Source organism: Ziziphus jujuba, chromosome 5, assembly GCF_031755915.1.
Source record: "Ziziphus jujuba cultivar Dongzao chromosome 5, ASM3175591v1".
Taxonomy (NCBI): domain Eukaryota; kingdom Viridiplantae; phylum Streptophyta; class Magnoliopsida; order Rosales; family Rhamnaceae; genus Ziziphus; species Ziziphus jujuba.
Window position 1 is genome coordinate 1160767 of NC_083383.1, and position 9732 is coordinate 1170498.

General features: G+C 34.2%; 1 long non-coding RNA gene across 1 annotated transcript; it reads right to left on the reverse strand.

Moving 5' to 3' along the window:
• Nucleotides 1–5082: 5082 nt before the first annotated feature.
• Nucleotides 5083–9098, reverse strand: LOC132803922 (uncharacterized). Its single transcript, XR_009639160.1, has 3 exons — nucleotides 9035–9098; nucleotides 8054–8209; nucleotides 5083–5581 (listed from the first exon to the last, which is right to left on the reverse strand). It is a non-coding gene; the product is annotated as an uncharacterized LOC132803922 (long non-coding RNA).
• Between the last annotated feature and the right edge of the window lie 634 nt (nucleotides 9099–9732).

Consider the following 9732-nt stretch of genomic DNA (forward strand, 5'->3'; position numbering starts at 1 on the left):
ATTGGCGTTTCAGGTACGGTAATATATTTAATACATGTAGTGTTTACTTAAAAATTATATTTAATAACCTATAATTTATATTTTGTAGGTGTGGGGGGTTGAAGCAATCCCTGATTTCGGTAACCATTTTGGCGAGTGGTGGGAAACCCATTGTCCGAGGATCCTTGGATGGCATGCTACAAGTCAACCAAGCCATTTTGCTGTCCATTATTGGTTCACCTCAAATAGCAAGGTGAGGCAAATTTATTTAGACTACATGGTACGACTACATTCAAGTTACATTACCAATGTCTAGTTTCCAAATTTACTTTTTTTTTTCTTTTTTCATTTCATGTAATATGTTGCACATTGGAGGTTAGACGCTACCGATGAGGAGAAGACTATGGATTACTAGCGAACAATAGCAGTGAACATACATAAAGTTCGCTATACGACACCACCATTTGTAGCACCGATAGCCATCGTTGGTGCTAAAGATGCGTCCAAAGCTGAGGAGAATTCTAGTGCCCCTCCAGATGCTAATTTCAGGGTATGCAATTGTTACTTGCACGCAAATTTGCATTTCATATGTTGTACTAATATATATTGACTTATGTTTTGGATATTGATATTGATTAGCTTGCTTGCTTGGAGGCAAAATTTGATGAATTAAAGAAATTTGTGGATGATTGTCATCACAAAGTGAAGCAAGAGATGGCATCGTTAAGGAAGATGCTTAGTTCTGTTATTGACCAACTGAAGCATCAGGTATCATTTAAACAACATAGTATACTTTAGCGTTTCAGCATTATTAAATTATATATTGTAATTCAATAATTACTTGTTGTTAGTTTTTGGGAACTGCAAAATAACCACTGTGTTTTGCAGGCCGAAAATCATATGCACACCCATTTCACCGAATCATATTCGGTGCGACCATCATCCCCTCTGGCACCGCCATTTGGAAAGCAAGCTGAAGAATTTTATGCACCCATAGACGATTCCAATGGTAGGAAGGAGGATGAGGATTGTACATAACCGTTCGAGCCTATTGTACCTGGAGGAGCCTATGTGGAGGATTCCTGGGCTTTGGTGCCATATCGGCCTTTGCATTTGGGGTGGGATATCAGTGCTTCAACTGACAGTCCACATCATGACCAATTAGCTGAGAGTGAGGTGGAGGCTTAGACACATAAAGTTGGTGATAAAAGCCAATTCGGTAGAGTTTACCACCAGTCACATCATGTCATTTCTCCTTACACCGACCCGTGTAAGAAGAAGGTCAAATTTAATCTTAATCGACATATTGATGCATCGAAGGAGAGGGCGTTCGATGAGTGGTATAGGGTGGCACCGAATGGAGCGACCGTGTGTACATCTTATATGACGGTGGGGAAGAAATTTTTTGCTGAGTTACTTACCCCTGCAGGATGGTTGAGTTCCGATGTAAATTCATTGTGTTCGTACATTTGGAATGATGTTTTATTTATCACCTCACACTTGTTTTTTTATTTCCTTTAATGTTTTTTGCAGCATATTGACAATATTTTGTATTTCATACGAAAATGGCGGCTTGAGAATGAGAAGATATTCACCTACAACTGTGTCATATTAGACGTGTTATTTTGAGTAAGAAGATGGGATGTTACTGCGTTGCTTAATGTTATATTGATGACATTTTATATTGTATCTATTTAATTATTTGGCAGTCATCCATCACAAGCCGTTATCCCATATGGGAGGCATCTCGAAGCACATATTCATGTGATTCGACACTTCATAGCTATGTGCGTGGGAAGTCACCCAAACTTAGCGTGCCGTGGTGGAGATGTGATTATGTAAGTCTATACATATATTTAAAAAAATTCTGACTAAGTTTCCCAATTTGAGGATAATGACGTTACGTTCTAATTTTCAGGTGTACATCCCTGTCAACAATGAAGGCGCCCATTGGTTGGCAACATGTGTGGACTTGAAGGCTCGACATATTGATTTATAGATCCAAATATGGGAAATAAATATGTCCAGAATAAAGAGTTGGACAATGCGAAATGCCTTAAGTATATGCTGCCTTACCTATTGAGGGATGGGGGATATTACGAGAAGAATCCGTAAGTGCTTCCCACTTTAGAGCCATTCACGATGACCATGATCAAGGATGCACCCTGCCAAGATAATGGGTATGAATGTGTTGTCATTTCCAACCACTTCTATTGCTGCTGTTTAATTGTGCTTACGTGTGGAAATTCACATGGTTGGTTTTCATTAATATTATTCATTAATGCTATTCTGCAGGGGTGATTGTGGGGTCTTCGCTTTGAAATTTATTGAATACAAGAGTAGTGAGGAGAACCTTTTATTTGGCCCGGAAGACATTAGCTTGTCTAGAAAAAAATATGCTGTTGACTTGTACTTTAATAAATTTTCAATGTAGATCGTATGTTTAATATTATGACATCCTATATTAATGGTATCTTAATATGCAGAATCTAGCTTTAGTAATGATAACCATTGACAAAATAAGAGAAAAGACCCTTGGTAGTGATAATTACCGAAGGTTCTACGGTACATTTGACAACTTTTTTGGCCCCCACAAGTCTCCTAATGTGTGTTAAATGCAAAAACATGCAAAATATATATTCTTTAATGATTCTAAGGAGAAAAAAAACCCAAACGTTAGGAAAAAATTTTCAAATTGGCAAAAAAACTTGATTACTGTAGGGTCTTCAGTAATTACCGATGAAACCTACGGTAATTAGTTTAAACTTGCTGGAAAAATTACCAAAGATTTCATCGGTAATTACCAAAGGCCCTACGGTAATCACATTTGACAACTTTTTTGGCCCCCATAAGTCCCCTAATGTGTGTTAAATCCAACAACATGCAAAATATACTTTCTTCAATGATCCTAAGGAGAAAAAACCCCAAAAGTTCTGAAAAAGTTCTCAAATTGGCAAAAAAACTTGATTGCCGTAGGGCCTTCGGTAATTACCGATGAAACCTATGGTGATCAGTTTAAACTTGCTGGAAAAATTATTGAAGGTTTCATCGGTAATTATCGAAGGCCCTATGGTAATCACATTTGACAACCTTTTTGGCCCCCACAAGTCCCTTAATGTATGTTAAATGCAACAACAAGTAAAATATACTTTCTTCAATGATCCTAAGGAGAAAAAACCCCAAAAGTTCTGAAAAATTTCTCATATTGGCAGAAAAATTTGATTATCATAAGGCCTTCGATAATTACTTATGAAACCATCGCTAATATTTCCAGAAAGTATAAATCGATTACCATAGGTTTCATCGGTAATTACCGAAGGCCCTACGGTAATCAAGTTTTTTTGCCAATTTGAGAACATTTTCATAACGTTTGGTGTTTTTTCTCTTTGGTATCATTGAAAAATGTATATTTTGCATGTTGTTGCATTTAACACACATTAAGGGACTTGTGGGGACCAAAAAAGTTGTCAAATGTGATTACTGTAGGGCCTTCGGTAATTACCGATGCAACCTTCGGTAATTTTTCCAGCAAGTTTAAACTGATTACCATAGGTTTCATCGGTAATTACCGAAGGCCCTACAGCAATCAAGTTTTTTTGCCAATTTGAGAATTTTTTTCAAAACTTTTGGGGTTTTTTCTCCTTAAAATCATTGAAGAAAGTATATTTTGCATGTTTTTGCATTTAACACACATTAGGGGACTTATAGGGGTCAAAAAAGTTGTCAAATGTGATTACCGTAAGGCATTCGGTAATTACCGATGAAAGCTTCGGTAAATGTTCCAGCAAGTTTAAACTAATTACAGTAGGTTTCATCGGTAATTACCGAAGGCCCTACGGTAATCAAATTTTTGTGCCAATTTGAGAACTTTTTTAGAACTTTTAGAGTTTTTTCTCTTTAGGATCATTGAAGTATGTATATTTTGCATGTTTTTGCATTTAACACACATTAGGGGACTTGTGGGGGCCAAAAAATTGGTAAAATGTGATTACCATAGGGTTTTCGGTAATTACCGATGAAACCTACGGTAATTTTTCCAGCAACTACAAATTAATTACCTTAGGTTTCATCAGTAATTATCAAAGACCTTGCGTAATCAAATTTTTGTGCCCATTTGACAACTTTTTCAGAACTTTTGGAGTTTTTTCTCCTTAGAATCATGGAAGAATGTATATTTTGCATGTTGTAGCATTTAACACACATTAGGGGACTTGTGAGGGCCAAAAAATTGGTAAAATGTTATAACCATAGAGGTTTCGGTAATTACCGATGAAACCTACGATAATTTTTTCAGTAACTATAAATTGATTACGGTAGGTTTCTTTGGTAATTATCAAAGGCCCTTTGGTAATTATCGAAGGCCCTACGGTATCAAACTTTTATGCCAATTTGAGAACTTTTTCAGAATTTTTGGAATTTTTTCTCTTTAGGATCATTGAAAAATGTATATTTTGCATGTTTTTGCATTTAACACACATTAGGGGACTTGTGGGGGCCAAAAAATTGGTAAAATGTGATTACCATAGGGGTTTCAGTAATTACCGATAAAACCTAAGGTAATTTTTTCAGCAACTACAAATTGAATGCTTTCACTTATTAATGTCATTTTTTCTCTTACTTTGTCAACAATTATCATTAATAAAGCTAGATTTAGCATATTCTCGGTGGAAACACACACGATTGAAGTTGTCGGATAGAATTGTGGTGATTTTTTTACAACGGTGGACAAATGTCAATTACCGACGATGCATCAATAATTACCATTGGGTAGTAATAGCATCCGTGAAATAGTAAGAAACCTACAAAAAACTGAACATAGAATGATGTTTAAAAACACAATACGACGGATGACTTTGCCAACAAAGCAACACATAAAACCAACATCTATTATGCCAAAACACATGTTAGCGGTTGAGCTACTAATTGCATTCCCTACTACATTGCATAACACACGAATACTGCATAACATGCCCCCATTGGCTTAATATAGCGTAGCGCAATTTATGGTCCTTTAGTTGAATGGTGCTGTTAGTTGGTAGTGCGATCAAGAGATACAGCAGCCGAGCATGATCGGCTGCTGTGGCCAATCTGTTTGCATCCCCTGCATCTATATTGAAGATGCTCCTCTCCTTGAGATTGAATCCTCTTCTTTCTTGGTCTTCCTGACTGTTTTCCAATCTTAGGTGGAAGTACAACTGGTTTATGACATCATCTCGAGCATGCCACTGACATTTATCTCCAAGTGGATATATGGTTTTCGAATATGCGTCACAGAGTGAGTCAACTTAGTAATGCACCGAGCAAAGGATATATGGAGAAATATGTCAATGCTTACATGCTTCAATTGCATGGACACAAGGAAATCCATCAATGTCGAATTCCTTGCATGAGCATGTCTTATTTTCTAAGTTGACTACTCCAACGAACATGCCATAGCCAACAATTTGAAACTTGTATAAGTTCAATGGAATAACACGTAAGCCTCTGCCATTATTTGAGCGCTCTTGCATGATATTTTCCAACCAATTAATAACAAGAGTTTGCATTGCAGCTGCGTTATTTCGACGTTCATACCCCTTGTTGATTAATTCTTCAATCATGTCTGCAAACAAAACAGCTCAAAAACATTACAAACTCTAGTATTGCCTTTCCTCCTCATGATAATTATAGCAGACCATGCCTTCTAACGCAAGGAAAAAAAAACTGCTAAATTATAACAAAACCAATATAATATCAACCAATATAATATTAAACACAATAATCACATAATAAAAGCATTAAAAGTTAACTAAAGACTATAACTGTGGATATTTAGATATCATAAAACATCAACAGCAAGTAGACTTCTCATATAAAACATTTAATATGTCCCCAAGAAGATAATAATCATCAAATGCGGCCCCTACCATGGACCTACCAATAATCCAAACCACAACAGCTGTGGTCCTTAAAATTTTGAATAGAAACCTAAAGTGAAAGAGCTTCATGATATCATAATATGCTGACAACACAAATACAATTGAGTGAATAATCTTTCACCAGTTCCTTTCACCCTAAAGAGAAAAAAGTTCATCCCACATAACAAATAGCAGGGAGGATTGAGCATTTCTTAAAAATTAACAATGTTTCAGAACATGTGACAAATAAATTGCTTAATTTTTAAAATCCTAAAAACTAGTTATTAAGTGCACAGGAGAAAAAAGGTTCTTAGATAAAGGTGGAAATTCTGTGGTTTGGTAAAATAAAGTAGAAAGCTAAAGCATAGATATTAATTTGAACATTGTTATACACATAATGAGGATCCATTAATAGTTCCAACCAAGTCAGAGATCAAAATGCCAACTCCCTGTGTGTAGAATGTACAAATATACAACAATGAAAGGAACTCAATGTTGACCTTAATTTGAAGGTCAGCAAATATGTACTGAACAAGAAGAATATAGGTAATAATACTATTGCACTACTTTGACCAATATAGGAACCAAATGGACCTCCAAAATTCAGAACATCTAAATTTTTTAGTCTGGCTAATGATGAAATGAGGAAAATCAACATCTAAATTTTGAAGTGCATGTAAATGTTGATATCTATTTATGCAATTTCAATTGGTTTACTCGTTTTTTCATATGAACACCTTATTTTACATTCATTGTGATTTTGCCTGTTTTCTAATATCTTTTCTTGGCTTTTTTCCCCTTAATGTGTGTGTATTTGTCAATACAATAGATAATATAGTGGTGGCTAACTTCCAAAAAGCATAATTGATTCGCAGCCAAACCGAGGAACTCATATAAAATGTCTTCCTTGCACAGCTCCCATAGTTTTCTATTATTATCATACGTTAACCTATCATTGCATCTTTTAACATGAAGTGCAGAGGGAAATGATTCCACAACATCATAACTGGAGTTTGAGTTAAATCAATAAATGAAAGCCCCAATGGACCGTTTAAATCAATAAACATGTATGAGAAATGACTAAATTAGAAGGGGATAAATACAAAAAATATCAACAAAGAAAATGGAGAAAAATATTTGTGAAGTATCTCTTTGACACAAGAATAATTTACTTGAATAAAAGATATTAAAGTAATAATAATAATATAAATAAAAATAGAAAGAAAAATGCATGTTGATACAAAAAAATAAAGGAAAAACAAAGTGCATTTACATTGGATATTAAGTGTTATGAAGCGGTATGAATGCAAATACTTTAAATTGAAAAACTCATTCATAGAACTCAAAGAAAGGCACTGAAAACAATATCGCTAAACAATTCACTTCGTAAACCATGATTAATGCTGCAGAATAACACTACCCCAGGAAAACTTAACTCGTAGAGCCCAAATCCAACTAAAGCTACCAAAGGAACAGCTGAAAGTGGACTCAAAAACTTGAAGAATAGATATAGAAAATCTAATTAACAACAGCTTTAGAATTCCAATTGTTTGTAGGACAAAACTATTTTGGAGAAAACATTAAAAGGCATCAGTGCAAACACTCAACAGCCTTAACAAATATTTGACAATAGTTTTTGTAGTCGAGTTCTATTACTTCTCCAGTTCCCCTTTGGAATGAGAAGCCAAATTTCAGAGCTTCAACTTTTTAGCTTCAACTTTCCTCACTTCCATTTTCTCACTCCACTTCCCAAGTACAACATATATGTTAGACAAAATTACATATGTAGATATTGGCTTAGGATTTAAACTAAATATTTTCTTTGCTAGACAACAGTATATAAGGTTAAGCACATTCAAACATAAGACCAGTTAACATTAAATAATTATCAACATCAAAAATTTAAGCTTTAAGAAAACATATAGTTTTAACAAGAATGAAATAGTAAGTGGGATGCTTATTGTTTATTTTTATCATTTCTATGTTCACTACCATTATTATGGCTCTTTTAGTCTTTGCTCACAATAAAAAAAAAAAAAAACAAGGAAATGACCTAAAATGGGGTTTGCAACCAAAAAATGAAATAGGAATAAAAAATTGTAAAGTCTTGAGAAAATGTTCCACCAATAAGTGGTGGGTTTTGAATTTTTAATCAAAAAGGTGATAGGGAAGTGTACCATAAACGTTTATAGTGCCCTTGGGTGGTTCCTTATCAGATTTCTTCACCGTGGGATCAGCACAGACAACAACATAAATTTTCTTGTATAGTTCTTCAAGGTTATCTGCTTAATTCCTTCTTCTATGTACTCATTAAAGGATTTCACTCAACCTTCCTGCTAATGTCAAAGAACTTGTATGAATATATACCACAATGATGCATATGATATTTTGTGCAGTAGCCAATTATAGTAGCTCGTGTAGGAACCTCGGAAGACAATGTATTGAGGTTATTTTTAATCACATAAAGTGCAATGCACCCATAACTCATTGGAAGAAACTTAAATTATCAATCAACAAAAAGGATGAACATCTTGACTTTTAAAATTAATATTATCAGACAATAGAAAAGCATGATTAAGTAAAAAAGGAAAAATAAAAAGTTCTTCAACAACTCAACTAGAAAAATGTATTCTGATGTGTTACTTCAAGACATTGCATCAAGCATTCTACTTGGCAGTCTTTGTCTTTGAAGAAACAAGAGCATGCCTAGAATAGGGCAAAGAAATGAAAAAAGGTAAAACTAAATATTTAGAAATATTCAATCAGAATGAGGACACAAATTAAGCAATTCATACCTACCTAAATGCATAGATGCAATAGGTCCTCCATATCTAAACATGTCAAAAAAGGGCTGCAAAATCAAGATATGCTTAAAAGATAAATTTCAACAAGTAAACACTAAGAAGACAGTGGACACAGGACATAACTTACAAACAAATTGTACTTCGAATATGGAGGAAGAAATGCACGCTAATAAATAACCAAGAGAAATAGAAAATAAGATAAAGTACATGTATAAAATAAGAGGTAGATTTCTCTTTATATTAGAATGAAACATACATGCACAAGCTACAAAAGTTAGTGTCAGTTTTCACCATATAAATAAGTGTATTCATAAGATAAAAGCAAAATAAAAAGATTTTGAAAACAAATTTTACCATAAGGTATGGAGGTTTTAACTGTATTGCTTGTCTTTTTGAAGACCTGTGAAGTGATGCGCCCATCTTTCCCCTGTATAGAATATATGTAAATGACACCTTTTGAGGAACACAAAAACCTCACAGAACATGGAAATCAGATTTAATAAATAACACTTATTATCATAATAACAGTAATGAAAAATGTATTTTCTTGTAAGGCTGCTTAGGGTTTTAGTTATTTCTCAAATTCTTCTTCTATTTGACTAGTGTATCCACTTTATAGGGAAAACAATTTCTTTAATTCATTATGCCTCTTTGAAGTACCAATAGCTTGTTCAAGAAATCACATCAAGAATGAGCATTAAAAAGAAAATATAAAAAAGAGCACATAATGAATATGAAATTTGGCCAATTAAACACTAGAACAGAAGAAAATTAGCCACCAAATCTATAAGACCCTGTTATGAAACATATCCACTGATGAAGTCCAAATCCGAAGGGCCAGCATAAATTAATTGGAAGTTCAGGTCCAAAGTGATAATATAATGAAAACTAATGAGAAAAGACTTGGTTAACTTTTTAACATTTGATGAAAAAATTTGTTAGTAGGTCATTGTAAAGAATGACATGCTAAACTTCCAGAAGAAAAATCTTCACCTCTGCCGCACCAAAGCTTTCCATATAACCATTGGCAAAAAACATGTTCTACTTAACAG